Source organism: Cupressus sempervirens, chromosome 7 (assembly GCF_028749045.1).
Source record: "Cupressus sempervirens isolate cs-2001-9-10 chromosome 7, ASM2874904v1, whole genome shotgun sequence".
NCBI lineage: Eukaryota > Viridiplantae > Streptophyta > Pinopsida > Cupressales > Cupressaceae > Cupressus > Cupressus sempervirens.
In genome coordinates this window covers 419,759,033-419,777,212 of record NC_143124.1, presented here as the reverse complement: position 1 = coordinate 419,777,212, position 18,180 = coordinate 419,759,033, and positions in this window count along the sequence as shown.

Genomic DNA, 18,180 nt, shown 5'->3' with positions numbered 1-18,180 from the left:
TATTGGCTAATTATATTGAATGATCTAAGGAGGTGATAAAAGAAGATAAGCTTGATTCTTATGAACAAGATGGAAAGGATCCATTCATGCATAATATTCTTGCTAGAGAAGCATTGTTGTCAGCTCTTCCTTAAACAGAATATGAAGAGGTACAATCTTTAAGACTTGTACATTAAATTTGGATTGGTTTATAGGAAATATTTGAAAGTGATGAATATGCTAAGAAGACTAGATTACAAGTTGGATACGTATGTTTCAAGATGCTAAAATGCAAGAAGATGAAACTATAAGTGACTATTTTGGTAGAATATTAAAGATTATTGCATGGAATCATAAGTTGCAATATATCTAAGATAGAAGAAGTGATTTTGTGGAAAATTATGAAGACTTTGACACATGCTTATCACCAAAGATTACAAATGATTGAAAATTTGTTCCCTATACACCTAACTTTACAAAGAAAACTCTTCTTGCAAGATTGTAGTGGTCTAAATTATAATTGAAATAGAATAAATAACTACCTAGAATAGAAAAAATAAATTGGTGAATAGAGGTACATACCTATATTCATGAGAAGTGTGAGTACAAGTGGAGATCAAGCTAGTAGAAACCAAGAAAAGGAAGTAGAAGAATAGAAGAATAAAGCGGGACTTGGTCTACTTAATAAGAAAGAACCCAAAGGTTAAAAAATTCTTGTTTGTTGGACATGTAAAGAACTTGGTAATTATTAGTCTAAATGTCCTAAAAGAGAAAAGGAGTTTAAACCTAGTAAGCCCTACAAATCAAGAATACCTAAGAATTGATTCTATGTTGATGAGGATGACGATGTTGATTTTACGACGGTAAGTTTCCTAGATGATAGTGATAATGAGGATAATGGAATTATATTTTTTTCTATTAAGGAAGAAATCCATTTAAAATAATTAAAAGAAAAAATTAAAGAAGAAAAAGAATTAGTATCACAAATTTAAAGGAAAAAAGTTTGATTAGATTATAGATAGTAGTTGTTCCCATCATATGACTAGAGATATGAATAAGTGTTTTGAATTCAATAGTTATGATGGAGGAATAGTTAGAGTTAGAAATAATGCAACATGTCACATAAAAGGAAAAGGGTCTATTATAGTTGATGGAAAGCCTAACACAGATAATGTTTACTTTGTCAATGGTTTGAAACATAATCTTTTGAGTGTTGGACAACTTGTTGTCAAGCGATATCAATTGCAGTTTACCAAAAATACTTGCATTATCAAGGATAAGAATGGTACATTAATATGTACTAGTACAAGGACAAGAAGTAATGTACTTCAATTGAACCCTACTAAAATTACATGTCTAGGTGCTAAAGTAGATGAAAATTTTCTATGGCATAAGATATTTTGTCATATCAAATTTGATTACATTCTCAAAGTTAGTACTACATTTTCAATTAGATATTTTCCTAAAATTTTGAAACCTACTAACATGATTTTCAAAGAATTTGTAATTGAAAAATAGAAGAAAAGTTCATTTCCAAGCAAGGCATCTACTACTTTAGCAAAGTTGGACATTGTACATACATATCTGAGTGACCATGTAAGAACAAGAGCTTTTTATGGTGAAAGGTATTTTATGCTTCTTATTGATGATTTGAATAAAATGATGTAGGTTGCATTTCTTATAGATTATCTAAATTTTTTGAGAAATTCAAGATATTTAAGAATAGAGTTGAGAATAAATATAGTTTGAAGATTAAATGTTTGAGATCTGATAAGGGAGGTTAATTTATTTTAAATGAGTTTAACAATTAATGTGAGGATAATGGTATAAAGGGACAATTTTCAACACCTAAAAGTTTCCAACAGAATGAGATAATAGAAAGAAGAATTTGATTCTATTGAAAAAAAGAATCTAGAGAAATTATATTTGAGAACAATGTGTGACATATTTTGTAGAGACAAGTAGTGAATATAATAGTGCATACTATAAAAAAGGTGTAGATTATACAAGGCATTGGTAAGACACCATATGAACTTTGGTTTGGGCATGCACCTACTATGAAATATTTTAGAATCTTTGGAAGTAAATGCTACATTAAGAGAGGTGATGATATTGGAAAGTTTGACTCTAGAAGTGATGAAGGAATGTTTCTTATCTATTCATTGAAAAGTAAATCATGCATATATTTCAATCAAGGATTGAAGAATATTGTTGAAAATGCTAAAGTGAAAGTTGATGAAAAGTTTAGAATACAAGAAATAATACTTTATTATGATTATGATGGAAAAATTAATCAAATGACTAATAATAAGAATGTAGAGGGGAATTATTTTTATGAAAATAACATTGATTTGCAAACTAAACTACAAAGAGATGAACAAGATCTAAGATCTAAATTTAGAGAAGAATTTAGTATTGAACAAGTGACACCTAAAAAAAATATGACAAAGAATCGCCCTATTGAACAAATCATTGGAAGTGATAACAAAGGAGTTATGAAAAGAAACAAGGTTAGTGAAGACTTGTGTTTAATTTCTCAAATTCAGCCTAAGAATGTTGATGAAGCTTTTAAATATGACCACTATTGTAAAGATGACTATTGGTATTTAACAATGTTTTGAGCACTTTGTTGAGAGATCTTATAGGTTGTTTTAGAAACGATTGAGATTTGATAGTTGACATAATGATACCATTTTCATTGATGTCAATGGGGAAGAGAGTGACATAAAAAAAAATTATATCTTATGAGGGACATGTAAGTGGACATTAATTGATGTCAATGAGGGAGAGTATAGATGTTTGTGTAAAGGGGGAGATTAACACATACCTTATAGATATTTGATGTATAATATGGTTTTTATTTAAACATTAAAAACTCTTAACAACTTGTATAAGTCTGAGAGTTATGATCACATTCATGGGCAACATGAATGGGTGGGGGGGGGGGGGGGGTAAAGGAAGAAGCATATTTCGTATTGATGGTACTTATATTTTTTTCATCTATGTTGCTATCAATGCCAAGGGGGGAGATTGTTAGCATGAATGTTATAGAATTGCTAGAGACATGATTTAGAACTTATATGTTGCATTCATGAAAGTGTTTATCATTGATGTCAACATATACCTTATTCTATGAAGATTACCAAACTAATCAACATTCCTCCAAAAGTCATGTTCGAATTTTCTAGAAAAGCTCGGCATGATCTTGAATCTATATTTTTTAAGAAATTTTGTCCAATAAAACTAATTTCATCAATCAATAGATACTTGATCTATTGAAGTTTTTCTTGTAAACTTCAAAAATTGTGTGTCTTGTAGCTTACTAAAATCTACAAGAGTAATTATTAATGTTCAATGAATTATTGACACACTAATGGTAATACCTCTTACTCTAGTTAGTGAAAATAATAATAGGTAAGAACATTATGGTTTTGATGTATCGTAAAGAGCTTAATGAATATCATGAATCAAATATGATTTCTCCTTTCTATTTGTTCCTTAGATTATCATATATAGTGATGAGGCATTTTTGACCTCGATTATAATGTGGCATAAAAATAAAAATTACCTTTTTCTCTTACCACCTAAAGTTCCATATGAAATACCTATCATGATTACATAAATTATTAGATCTATTTTTTTCATATAATTTTGTGCATGTTATTTGTATTATTGTCTTTATGGCTCTATATTTCTAGGACTTCTAACTTCCTGTCATTCTGTATTAACTATTTGTTCACATCATTGTCTCATATAACTTCAAACATACTCTCTTTGATGGTGTCTTCATTGCTCTTCATTTTTAAATTTTAGTCTTTGGCAAGAAATCCAACAAAAAACAAATGCATAGAATTTTTTAAAAATCACTTGATAAAAAATATATATTTGTTACTATTAAAAATATTTTTAAAATTAATATAATTTTTATTTCAAGTATAATAAATTGGTATAAGAATTGACCCTACAAAATTTTACTAAAGCCTAGATTAATTATTGTTATTTGTTGTAATTAATTATTTTTATGTGTTAAGCAAATTTGAACCCAAGACCTCCTACATTAGAGGTTCACAAGTTACCATTGTGTTGTAGGTTCTTGCCTAACCTTGACCATTATGTTGCATACCATAATATAACTTAAAAAATTGTATAAAATATTTTTTTCATAGTTTAATTATTATAAATTACTATAGAGATTGAACTCACAAATTATAATTTCATCATAATATAAATTGGTTTTCAAGAGAATAAACACAACTTAAAAATAAAATAGAAAGAAATGGAAAAATTAAAAAAGTTGGCTCACAATTTACCATCATCTTGTAGGCTCTTACCTCACCTTTCCACTTTTTTTTATTATATGCATTGATTATTTATTATTTATCAATTAATCCTATTCTTCTATCTAATTCAAAAATCCCTATTTAGTAAATAAATCTATTTGGTAAATAAAGCCCTCAGATCTAATAACCCCTAAACTATCCTAAATTCCCCTTTTTAGCCTAATCCACCCCATCCACCCATACTAACCAAGCTTAGCCACTAACTCACCCACCCTCATGAATGTCATCCACTTGCAAATCTCTAACATCCCTTATCTAATCCTAAACCCAAGCCTAATCCACCCCCTAAACTTGTCACATTCCCTAAGTAAGCTTAAGACTTTCCTAAGCCAAGCAAAGTCAACAATCTCAACTCCCTCCAAAATATCCCAACCACTAAGCCTTCAATGCTCTTACAAAGGCCATAAAGACTCTTAAAAACACATTCATTGCTCTTACAAGCCATTATGAAGGGTCTTTATGAAGATATTATCCCTTGAGCCTACTTTGCTTACTCATCCATCCCCTTGCCTCCATCCACTCACCTTGTGACATGTGTCACTCCCTGGTTGGTGCTAAACAAGCACAATCCATGTGCTCCCCTTTGAGTGCATCCTATCCCTCCTTAAGCTTTTTTATCTCCTTGCATCTTAGCTCTCCATCCCTCAAGCCCTTACCTATAAATTGAATCCCCTCCCAAGCCATTTCATCACAACTTTTGAGCTAAAGTTATAATGTCATTTTAAGACCAACTTTTATACCAATCTCATACATCCACACAAAAAATCCCAAAAATCACCATTGAAGCTAGTTTGAAACTTTAGCATACATCCCATAATCCTACCAAACTAATCCATTAGACTCATCCATACATCAAGAGAATAATCTCATTGAGAGAGCCATTCCAGGGCTCATATTCTCATTTGAGGTTTTCTCTTTTGGTCTCTATTATATGTTATGGTTTTTATGCTAGTTAATGCTTTTGTTCTTTTAATAGATTAGTATTACATGCTAACATATTTCTCATATACAGGTTTCACTAGAGTTTCTATAGTTTAAGTAATAAAATAAGACAATAAAATTGTGGGATCTACTACACACCCCAACTACTATGTGAGAGGAGTTCTTATGGTGTTTCCCCCTGTAGACATCCTACTAATAGAGCCAATGTCTTTTATTTCACCTCCTTGCAGTATCAAAGCTCCAATCTATGGGAGAAGTTCATCCCCACCACCAATGTTCAAATAAATTTATGGAAGCAAAAGGTAAAATTTACATTCAAAAAGACTTGGATCGTCATCTTGATATGAGGATGATTGTGTTGTTGGCACTAGATGTGGAGCCTTATTGTATATAACACCACTATCAATGCATAGGTAACTATTGGACTAACCACCCATATTCCCCTTTAGGATTTTTGACATGGTTTAACCCCCTCTTGTGTTATATAAGTCTAGTGGTTGTATTATACATTGAAATTTTGGTCTTTTGGTGCAACGACAAACCTATTTTGTAATAAGTGATATTAGAGCTTGGTCACAAGATTGAATCTCCTCATGTAATTGATGCATCTTTGCATGATTTTAGTATATTTTAAGGATTGATCATTGATCTAGATGTGACTCTTGGTATTACTCTAGCTAAGGGAGAGTGGCCACAATGAGAAGAGATATTCATGGAGCTGTTGTGTAATATTTTTGGCATAACAATGTTTGTTAGCAATTGAGATATTTTTGGTTTTAGATTGGCTTGACCCAATGTAGTTAGTTTTATGAAGATGATCCTCAAAGGGGAAGATTTTCAAATTGAGAGTTGATATTTCACATATTGGAACCTTTTCCATTGATGTCAAAGGGGAAGAAATTTAGTGAAAACCAAAAGAACTAGAGGAGAAGATAAATCAGAAGAACCTGATGGGGAGAGATATAAAAGAGGATCACTAACAATAATACATTAAGACTACTTTTGGATTGATAGTTTGTTATCTTATATTTCCATAAATACCAAAGGAAAATATTATTAGAAATAGAGGTTTGGTTGACATTTTTTCAGGTTATGTGTTCTATTGATGACACATTTTGTCATTGATGACAAAATATGTTTATGTGTTCATGAAAAATAGAGATTATGTATATCGCAAGGTGATAATTAGCACAATAAATTTGACATGTAATAGGTTATCTCAAGCTTAGAATTTGGTACAAGGATGAGTAGAGATATCATATCAATGTTGACTATATCTTATGTTGAGATTGGATAAGTTAGAGTTCATTCGGTGAACATTGGTAGTAGACTAGTGTACAGGAAATAATATTAGAGAAAATTGGTAGCATATTTGTTGTATCTTATGGGAAAGATGAAATTAATATCAATGATTTTAGATCATGGCAGAATACATCTTCATGAAAGAAAGGCTTGAGGATTATTTTGGAAAGGTCATTGTTGTGAATTATGTAGTGTGTTTTATTGGAAGCCAACTAGGTTAAGGAAATTTATTGGTTATCATTGTAAAATGAAATAATGATATTTTAACATATGAGAACCTCAATGTAATATTTTTAACAATGTTTATGAAGGTTTTTGTTCCTTACCATTATCCTATGTAAATAAATGTACATTGAAGAATCTTTAATAAGTTGACCTGATAAATTATGTTAGAGTAAAGGATTAATTTTAAATTTTATTTATTTAATTACCTTTACTCCCTACTTAATATTTCCCTTTATGCACATGCATTCCCATTTAATAATTAATTATTAATTATTAAATGGAATTTACCTATTAGGGTTTTCCTTTTAGGTTTTACGATCTCCTTCTATAAGGATTGATCAATTGTAAATTTTATTCATTTCTTCAGTCTGATAATATATTCTTTCATATTTCAAGAGCCAAACCCTTGCCCTCTCTTTTTCTTTTATTCTCTATGATAGGTTCTTGCATATAGGTGCTCTTTGGGTTTTTTGGATTTGTATTGCTCAAATCCTTGATGGTATCATAGTTGGATCTATTGTAGCTTGTTCAAATTTTGAAGAAAGCAGGAACAATGGTTTGTTGGATTGAATTTGCCTATTTTTAAGTATTTTTTGTGCAAATAGGGGGTTCTCTAAAAATCATAGCTCTTTGAGTCCAAACAGACATCACAATTGGATTTAGAGGACATCATAACCCCTGTTTTCATATAAAATTTGTAAATTTTGGATATTGGGAAAATCTGAGGCCAAAACATTTTTGCCTACTAGGGTTGTACAACCCTCAGGATGCATTTAAAAAATATCACATTACTAAAAACACATGTGGTGTAAAAAAAACACTATAGCACACACCTACCACCATTGTGGGTGGAGTAGCCACCACATTGTCACATGTGCTCCCATGCACGACCATCACACCACCAAAGCTTGACCACCATTTTCTCCTTGGCACCAACAATTATCACTCAACCAAGCCACTACCTCTATCGATTGAGCCACCAACTCACCACCTCCCAATCTCTATTGCCTAGTCTGTCTAGTCTATGGTCACATGGGGGGCCAAGGGCTTACTCTTTAGCCCCAATTTCATTTTTTGGGAGGTTTTCAAGTTTTAACTTACTTTCTAGAGGCTTTATTATTTTTTGGCTCCAACTTGAGCATACAATATCATTTTTTGAAAAATAAAATATCGTGGGAAAGCTAATTCCAAAAATTGAGATGATGGTGAAGGTATTTTTTCATTTTTTTCCAGTTTTGTACCGATTCATTTTCTTGAAGTTAGATGATGCTTTCTATCTTCTAAAGGTTATAACTTGCTATCAAAAATGTATTCTCAAGTACTATCTAAACTCCCTTTTATTTTCATCATTATTTTTCAAAGGTGCATGTGATTCTCAAAATGAATATTTTTTTTTTCTTTTCTTGTATATGTGTTCCTTGTAGCAATTGGGGTTCAATTTTTTGCATTGTGGGTGGTATTTTGTATTATCGTTTCTATTATTTACATTAGTAAACTAGATATTTTTTACAAAAAAATCCAATACCTTTTGAAATAATGGCCAAGACCTCTTCTTTCTAGAACTTTTGACCCCTCATAACTATTGTCACACATGGAAGTCCTCGATGACAAAAGTTCTTCAATCAAAAAGGGTTGTGGTCTTATTTTAGACATAGTGCATCCAATTTTATAGAGGCCTTTTAAGGTCTTGTAGCATAGGAACAAGATGGATGAGGTAATGGGGTTGATTTCCTCACAGGTATGTAATAGTCTATAGTTTCATCTTAATGGGTGAAATACCCCTCTAGCTATGTGGACCAAGCTTGATGGCTTGTTTGGTACATTGAATGAGTTCAAGGCACTTCCAATTGAGGTAGAGTTTACCTCTCTTGTACCAAATTCTTTTCCTTTCATTGAGGACTTCTTGATGAAGTTCAAACAACACAGATCTTTATGTAGGGTCATGGTAAAACCAAGACTAACACTGAGTGCATTTACCTGTTACATTCTAAGCTTCGTGGAAACTTCCAAATTTTTGCTTCTACCTTCCTTTCCACCATGGATGCTTTGGTTACTAGACTTACCATGCCATCCTTTTGTGATTGTTTGACTCAAGAGAAAGCCAAGCTCTCTTAGTTTGATTCTCTCACAAGCTTACAAACTTATGCATTGGTAGCTTAGACATCTTCTAGGAAGAAGGAGAAGAAATAGAAGTCACATCCTACAAAGTCTCAAATTTATTCTGGCCCTCACATCTCATAAATATCACCTCCTCTTAAGGGGGATAAACCAAAGCCAAATAGACAAAAGTGTTCTTATTGTAATAATCCTAATCATGATGAGTTGCATTTCTATGAGAAGAAGTTATATGGCTATGCCAAATAGGTTTTAGATTTGACAACTCTCCTTCAAAAGAGCAACATTAATATTCCTTCTACTACTCATGGATCTTCTTCTTCTTCATCATTTCAGTCAAATTGTAAACAAGTAGTAAAGGGTCATACACTATGTTCAACTACTACTTCACATTCTCTTAGATATTTACTAGATTTAGGTGCTTCATACAATATGGTATCTTCTCAAGATTTGTTGTCTTCTTTTGAGGCTTCTCCTACTCCACAAATTTTTATGGGGAATGTAACATTGTTATGATTATCTGTGGAAAAGGTTCTATTGACATTGATGATGGTACATTTCATGATGTACTATGTATTCCATCTTTGTCCTCTAACCTTCTCTCTATTTAACAGATTATACATAGTGGGACAAAGAAGAAAATTGAGTTTGTACAAGATTCAGTGCACATCAGAGATAGTGAGACAAAAAATATTTTTTCTAGATGGATTTTTGATCATTCTTCCCACTTATACTCTTTCTCTCATTTTGGTCCACCATCTTCGCTATCAGAGACTCACTCTCCTTCTTCAAGAGAAATTACTAAGGTGAAATTGGGTCACTTAAACTTATGTGTTGATCCTAAGACTAGTGTTGTGACTACTACACCTCCCCATCCTATTCGAATTCCATCTATTGCATAATATTAGCCTTTAGCATTGCCTACCATTGTAGATTAAGTCATCAACCACCTAGTGTAGTTGTTGAGGATATATTAGAGGACACATATCTCCTCTCAAATGATAGATTCAACACATCTATTATCCCACCTCCATTGGAGATTGCATTTCACAATTCTCATGCGTTCTCCTTTTAGCATCAGCTAGGACTTCCAACTTTACCTTACATTCAGGGGTTTCATCTCCTTGTCCAATAACTTTGTTTCTTTCAAATTGGAGCCACATTTGTATGTTCATCAACGCAAGAGTTCTACCATTATGGGGGGCTATAAAATATTGATCCTCTATCATGGGGGCTTTCATTGTACTTATAGTTTTGAGAGAGTCTCTTGAGACATATCATTTATAGTTTTTCTTTCTATCTCTTTTTGGAGTAGGGTTTTTCACATGTGGTTTTCCTTATTTATCTATTTCATAGAGATTTAGATGTGATTAGGTACCTCATCAAGCCTATTGCCAGGACCCAAGTTTTCTTTTAGCATTTTAGTTTCCTTTCTTTTCCATGCATTTCTTTTAGCTGCATTGTTGCTCATCTTAAGGGGGTGTTAGAGAAAAGAGTTAATTTAATTTAATTTACTAAATTTCATTTACTCCCTTCTTAAAATTTCCCTTTATGCACATTCATTCCCATTAAATAATTCAATATTAATTATCAAACTTTATTTACCTCTTATGGTTTCCCTTTTAGGTTTTACAATCTCCTTCTATAATGATTGATTAATTGTAAATTTTATTCATTCCTTCTGTATGATAATATATTCTTTCATATTTTTAGATCCAAACTCTTACCTTCTCTTTTTCTTTTCTTCTCTATGATAGGTTCTTGCTTGCAATTGTTCTTCAAGTTTTATCAATTTGTATTACTCAGATCCTTCAAATTATTTGTGAGGGTATAGAGAAAATTTGTTTTCCTTGTTGGAAGTGTTCATGGGTATCATGTATCTATTCTTTTACTATGAATGATAATGGTATTTCTATGGGGGAGTATCCTAGCATTTCTAGAGACATGATTCAGAGCATATGTGTTGCATTCAAGACAATATTTATCATTGAACATATACCTTATTTTGTGAAGAATACTAAATTTATAGAGGAAGAATCATATTGAGTGGAATTTATGGTCAATGAGTTTGGTTATGTATGGGTAGGAACATATCTAGTCATCTATAAGGATACTATAGTTAAGAATGCATAAACAGATCTAAAGATATGACAATGTTATGCAATGTTTTCTAAAGGTATCTTTAGAGGAGTTTCTAGAAAGTGGTTACTAGTAAATTGATTATATCTTTTAACAAAGACATGTAATTTGGTTAAGACATCTTAGGGGAAGTTCAAAGACACGTTGAAGATGTTATAAATTATATATGAAAAAATAGATGTTCATTTTATGAGGTTTGGTGAAGACTGATCAAAAGATGTTTCATGTAAGTTGACTATTGCAAATATCTTTGCAGAAAGAGTATAATTGTAATGTAACATGTACTAAAACATCTTAATATTGTAAAATAGCCATAAATATCCCACTGGAAGTGTTACAATAATTTTTTGATGACACCTTCCTCTATGGATTGTTGGCCATTAAAGAAGCTAACGTCTAGAAGAAAGTGTTGAATATGTATGCCTATGTTTTGGGTCAACATATTAATTATTAGAAAAGTAAGCTTTACTTCTTCAATACCGACTTGTCTTTGCAATAAAGAAAATACCAAGGAAATGAATTGCCAAGTGGCTACTCTCCTAGATACTTACCTTGTTCTTCCTCTTAGTGTTTGTGGTTGAAAGAATGTAGAGGAAGTTGGCTAGGCGAAAAGGTAAGGTTCTAAGATATGCTGGGAAATTGCAATTGATTACCACCTCTCTCTAGGGAATCCCTGTTTACTTTTTTGTCCTTATTTAAAATATCTAGCTGTGTGAAAGACACCCTAAAAAAATCAAAGAAAATTTCTATGGTCAAGAATGGAGGAGAAGTCGATTGGTCAGGCCATAGTAATGGTTCCCACTTTTCATCATGAACAAATTGGATGAAAAGTGGGCATGAAAATTATTAAAGGCTTCATTCAAAGCCTAGGTTGACACAAAGCCTCCGCATGCCTTCATGTGAAGCCAGGTGGCTTCTAACTTCGTATGAAGCCTATATGGCCCACTAACTCATATGGGCTTCACTTGAAGCCCTCAACGATTCATACAAAGCCTTTAGCGATTCACTTGAAGAATTTAAGACTTTTTTTTATTGCACAACCCAAGGGGCTTCGCTCAAAACCCCTACGGGATTGATGGGCAACCAGCTTAGTGACTTTGAGGCCCTTTAGGGAAATTCCTAAAAATAGGCTTTGCCTAAAGAGGGCTTCATGCGAAGCATCTAAGAAAGGAAATTTCAAAAACCATTTAAAATTTCTATCAAATTTTGCCCTTCTAAGGGCTCAAACAAGGGCCAAATAGGTCCATATTCAAAAACTAAATATAGAAAAATATTCTCTACTCAATAAGCTTTTGAATGAGTATATTTTTATCATATATTTCATTTATTGTGATGTTTTATTTTTAGTTTATATAGGACTTTTTGCTATTTCATAAATCTTTGTTTAAATCTTTAGCAAAAATAGTAAATTAGAGAATAAAAAATAATTTTAAAAATATGATCATCAAAGGTATGTGTGTTAGCTTTCTAGAAAATCAAGAAAAATTCTGTTTCAATAAATACAAATCAAATTATATTGATAAAAGCAAGGCTATGTCTATCTTATCATTAGTGTCACTTTGCCAATAAACTAAAATTGAACAAAACCAAAAAAACTTGCTAGATATTGATGTTACTATTCTAACCTTCAAAGAATTTTTTAATTATCATATTTCAAAAAAAATCATTGATCAAAACACTCATCACTCTTTGAAAATGTCAATTTTCATATAAAGCACTTCTCAAAGGAGATGGAAAAATGGACTCCAATCAAAAATTTTAAAAATAATTAAAGATATTGTTAGAAACTAGATAGAAAATGCTACATATCACTAGTTTGCATCATCATCAAATTTTTTATGGTTTTTTAGTAGTATGCATTTGAAAATGATTTTTTTTTGAGAAATATCTATTTTAGTTTCAAATTGGGCCAAAAAATGGGAACCATTACCATGGCCTTACCCCATTGAAATTAAGTATTGTAAGCTGGGAGAAATTTTTTAGACCTAAGTCCCAAGGGGGGTTGAATCTAAGAAGAATAGGGGACTTGAATAAGGATATCATGATGAAGATTGGGTGGTGATTGGCCTAGGACTTGACTATTTGGTTTAGAATAATGTGAATTCAATATCTTGGAGGGAGGCCTTTCAATCAAGCCTTTTGTATGGAGGGTTTTAATATTGGTTCACAGATATGGAAAAACATTGTTAAAACTAGAAAACACTTAAGAGAGGGATTTGGATGGAAAATTAGTGATGGGAATTTGGTGATATTTGTGGAAGACAAATGGATTGGTGATTCCCCTTTGAAGTTCAAAAAGTTTTCTTCTCTAAAGGAGCAAGGGATAAATGCTAATGTTTTTGAGGTGGCCAATTATATCGAAAATAAGGAGTGGAAGGTTTTTAACACAAGGAACCTCAATTTGATAGATAAAGTTGTGTATGAGGAGTTGGGTTACCTTATGATGGAAACCTAGATTCCCTCCTCCCCAGACAAAGACAAAGTCATATAGGATAAGAACTGAAGTGGGAAATTGAGTGTTTAATCAAATAATAATAGAATAATTGGAGAGGTTGGAGCCCTAGAGTGGAGGATGGTTTGGAAGTCTCACCTACTTCCCAAAATTAATTTCATTTGGTGGTTTGTTATGCATGATTGTATCCTCAAAATTGACAATCTCAAAAGGTGTGACTTCTGAATGGGAAAGTAGTATATTTTGTGTTGTAGGGAGGATGAGACTATCACCCACATGTTGATTCATTGTGCTTATTCTACTCAAATTTGGAAAGAATTATTTAATCAGCTGGGAGAAATTTTTTAGACCTAAGTCCCAAGGGGGGTTGAATCTAAGAAGAATAAGGGACTTGAATAAGGATATCATGATGAAGATTGGGTGGTGATTGGCTTAGGACTTGACTATTTGGTTTAGAATAATGTGAATTCAATATCTTGGAGGGAGGCCTTTCAATCAAGCCTTTTGTATGGAGGGTTTTAATATTGGTTCACAGATATGGAAAAACATTGTTAAAACTAGAAAACACTTAAGAGAGGGATTTGGATGGAAAATTAGTGATGGGAATTTGGTGATATTTGTGGAAGACAAATGGATTGGTGATTCCCCTTTGAAGTTCAAAAAGTTTTCTTCTCTAAAGGAGCAAGGGATAAATGCTAATGTTTTTGAGGTGGCCAATTATATCGAAAATAAGGAGTGGAAGGTTTTTAACACAAGGAACCTCAATTTGATAGATAAAGTTGTGTATGAGGAGTTGGGTTACCTTATGATGGAAACCTAGATTCCCTCCTCCCCAGACAAAGACAAAGTCATATAGGATAAGAACTGAAGTGGGCAATTGAGTGTTTAATTAAATAATAATAGAATAATTGGAGAGGTTGGAGCCCTAGAGTGGAGGATGGTTTGGAAGTCTCACCTGCTTCCCAAAATTAATTTCATTTGGTGGTTTTTTATGCATGATTGTATCCTCACAATTGACAATCTCAAAAGGTGTGACTTCTGAATGGGAAAGTAGTATATTTTGTGTTGTAGGGAGGATGAGACTATCACCCACATGTTGATTCATTGTGCTTATTCTACTCAAATTTGGAAAGAATTATTTAATAAGCTAGGAATCTCCTAAATTTTTATTAGGGATGGCCATTAATTCATCTTAGGATGCAAGAGTCCCTCTAGTCACCACCTTATTAAATTGATCTAGAAAAGTATATACCCCTATGTTTGTTGGAACATATGGAAGGAGATGAATAATCATATATTTAGAGAAAAAATATTTCCTCCTAACGTTGTTTCCTAAATAATATTGATGGGCTTAATAAAGGAGGGTTCTTTATTAAAGAAGTGGATACTTGCTTCTCACCCCCCACCCCCACCCCCACCCTCTCTCTCTCTCTCTCTCTCTCTCTCTCTCTCTCTCTCTCTCTCTCTCTCTCTCTCTCTCTCTCTCTCTCTCTCTCTCTCTCTCTTCTCTCTCTCTCTCTCACACACACACACACACACACCTAGATAGGTTTTGGGAAAAGATATGGGATATTGCACAATTAGTGGAGAAGGTGGATAGGTCAAAGGCCCAAAGAAGATAACTAAATTTTGATGGCTCAAGAAAGAAAAAGGGGGTTTCTACTAGAGGAGTAATTAGGAATGAAAAGGCTGTTTATATCAAGGGTTATTTAGGGAATTGCAAGAAAGTCTCGAGTAATGAAGTGAAAGAACTTGCTCTTGTATGGGGTCTTGAGATTTCCCAAAATAGCTGAATTAAAATGTTGATAATTAAGGGAGACTCCTTATTAGTTATTTAGGCCATTAAAGGCATGAATTAGATGAGTTGGCATGTAATGTCAATCATAAGGGATTTACAAACTCTTATGAGTAGATTTAAAGAATTTAAAATTCAGCATGTATATAGGGAGGGAAATCAAGTGGTAGAAAGTTTGGTGGGCTATAGACTTAGAATCATCAATCATCAAGTTTTGGAATGTGAGTATGATCTACCAACAATGATTCGATCACTTTCCCAAAATGAATTCTTTTCAAGAAATAGTGAGAATATTAATTGAAGGAGTCATTGTTATCCTCATCATAATAACATTCTTTTTAATGGATTATGTAGTGATGGGAAATCTTAATTCAACTTCCTTTTTACTTAAGGACTTGGAGGGCCTTGTTAATTTAGTTGGAGTTAAGTGGGTTTTAAATATTAGAATTATGACATTCCATGTGAAGTGTACATCCATGACCAAAGCAAAATTTGGGGCAATTTTTTATAGTCCCAAAGTATTGGAATTTACTATTGTTGATGGTTGATTTTATGGGAAGGCTACATATGGGTGATGATCTAGAAACAATAGAATAAATGTGATTTCAATGAATTATATGGGAATCACAAGTGTATTCAAAATATTATAGGGCTTTAGTGCTGCAGTTTGAACTTTCAAGTGAGGAAAAGCTTGGCTATGGTATTGTTATAGTTCGTGGGTGGTATGGCTTTGGAGCTGAAATAAGGAGAGGAGGATCTAGTTATCAATCTTAGTGAGGAAGAAGTCATGGATAATATCAATGCCATAATCGAGCCACCAAGAATTGAAGAGAATGTTATGAATGATAAGGTAGCATAGACATATTTAAAGGAAGGTGGGCTAATATCTTTTATGGAGAGTATTGAAGACCATTGAGAGAAGGTGACATGGAATCTTGTGGATAATTGGATGAACCATTGGGTTAGGTTTGATGGGATCTCCTTTGAAGTTATAGAATATTTTATCACTAATGCTTTGGGTCTACCTGTGGAAGGAAACCGTTGGAAGAAGTAACCTAGGGTTGCAGATGAGATGAGTCTGCATAATTTTTTTGATCTAATGAAGCTCCTATCTATTTGCATGGGGGATTTTCTCATGAAAAGATTCTTGAATTATGGGACATAGTCTATTATATTATCATGAGGTATATAACCATGGAGGATAGAGTTAAGGAATTTTACTATTATCACTTCCCTATCCTTATTCACTTTAGAAATAGGGAATGTATCTCTTTTCCTTACTTGTTACTATAGTCTATGGAGTATTCTGTATGGAATATCTGTAAGAAGGAGCTGAAGGAAAAATCTATTGTGTTTACCACCAGCCACTTATTTTCTTCATGTTTAAATTCTACAAAGGTCTTCACCTACAAAATCTGATCTTGAACCCTTCCCTATTAAAAATCATTAAGATTGCTCAAATGTTGTCCCCCTCTACTAAAATCTAGATTGATAGGGAGCCTTCAGTTGTTGCTAAAAAGATAAAAATTGAAAAAGTTGATGTCCTAGATGTTGAAAGTATTGATGGTACAACTAGGAAGGCTAGTAGTAGGTCAAGAAAGAGACTGAGAGAAAATATACCCTTGGTAAGGAAACACCTGACAACTCTAAGTCCACTAAAAATTTGTGAAAGAAAATTGGCCCTAAACCTAAAACAAAATCCATTAGGAGAAATTATGGAGAATATGAGGAGAAAGAGATTAGTGGTGAAGGGATGGATGAGGAGGTTATGGACAGGGAATAGGACAAACCTTTACCCTCTTAGTTGTTTGATACATTTAAAACTGAGGCCAACACTCTAGAGTCTAATAAGTAAGGAGTTATGGAGAATAGGGCATGATCACGTTACATGTTAAAATGATTAAATTGAGTGAAAAGACTTGGCATGGGGGGGACTAAGGAAGGTGTTATTCAGAAGGATGAGAATATTAGGAGAGTGATATCTAGAAGGAGGTGGGTACCACATGGAAAAGTGATAAATTCCAATGGAGCCCAGATATAGCTAGGTTGGAGGAGATGATCACTAGTTTGATTAAGAAGAATGAGGTCCTAGAGGAAAAAATTGATCTAATGTTTCTAACTTTTCTATCAAGGTTATGCATTTGGCTAATACTACTCTTCATGTGTTGTAGGTGAGAAAGGAGGACCCAACTAAGGATAAGGACATGTAAACAACTTGTTCACTCTATGGATTTCTAGCAAATGTCTGGTTGCACCTGTTACTAGAGAACCTGAGGAACCAAAGAAAGGCAAGATATCTCCTATTTCTATGCTATTTTTTGACTTATTTTTTGTCACATTATTTTTTGTTTAGCTCAGGGGGCTTTCTATGTTGATACTTTATGGACTTGTGTAATGCCCAATGAGAATTTTTAGGCTAGTCTTATGTATAATGATGAAAATAGTGTAGTTATTAGTAGTAGTAAATTTCAAAACATATTAGTTTGGTGTTTTTTATATTAAGGAATGAGGTTGGTTAATATGTTGATAGTGAATTTTGGTTGATTTTTAGCTTTTCTTTTTGTTCTGGGTCAACCCCCATTTTGGTTTCTTTTTAATATCAAAAAATCTTAATGTTGTCATATATTATTACTGCAAATTGAAAAAGCCTCAAGGCTGACTTAATACATTTTTAAGGAATTAGTATAAAGGGGAGATTATTTCTTTGTGGTAAATGATGATATGATGGTGTTTGGCTATGAAAACTTGGATAAGATTTTGGCCATGAGAATAAAAGAGATTGATGTTGAGGATCTGCTATGAACTTCAAAGGAATTATATTGGAAAAAGAGTTATTGTTTAGTCAGTTAAAATATCTTGGATATACTCATCCCAAATATTTTCTAGTGAAG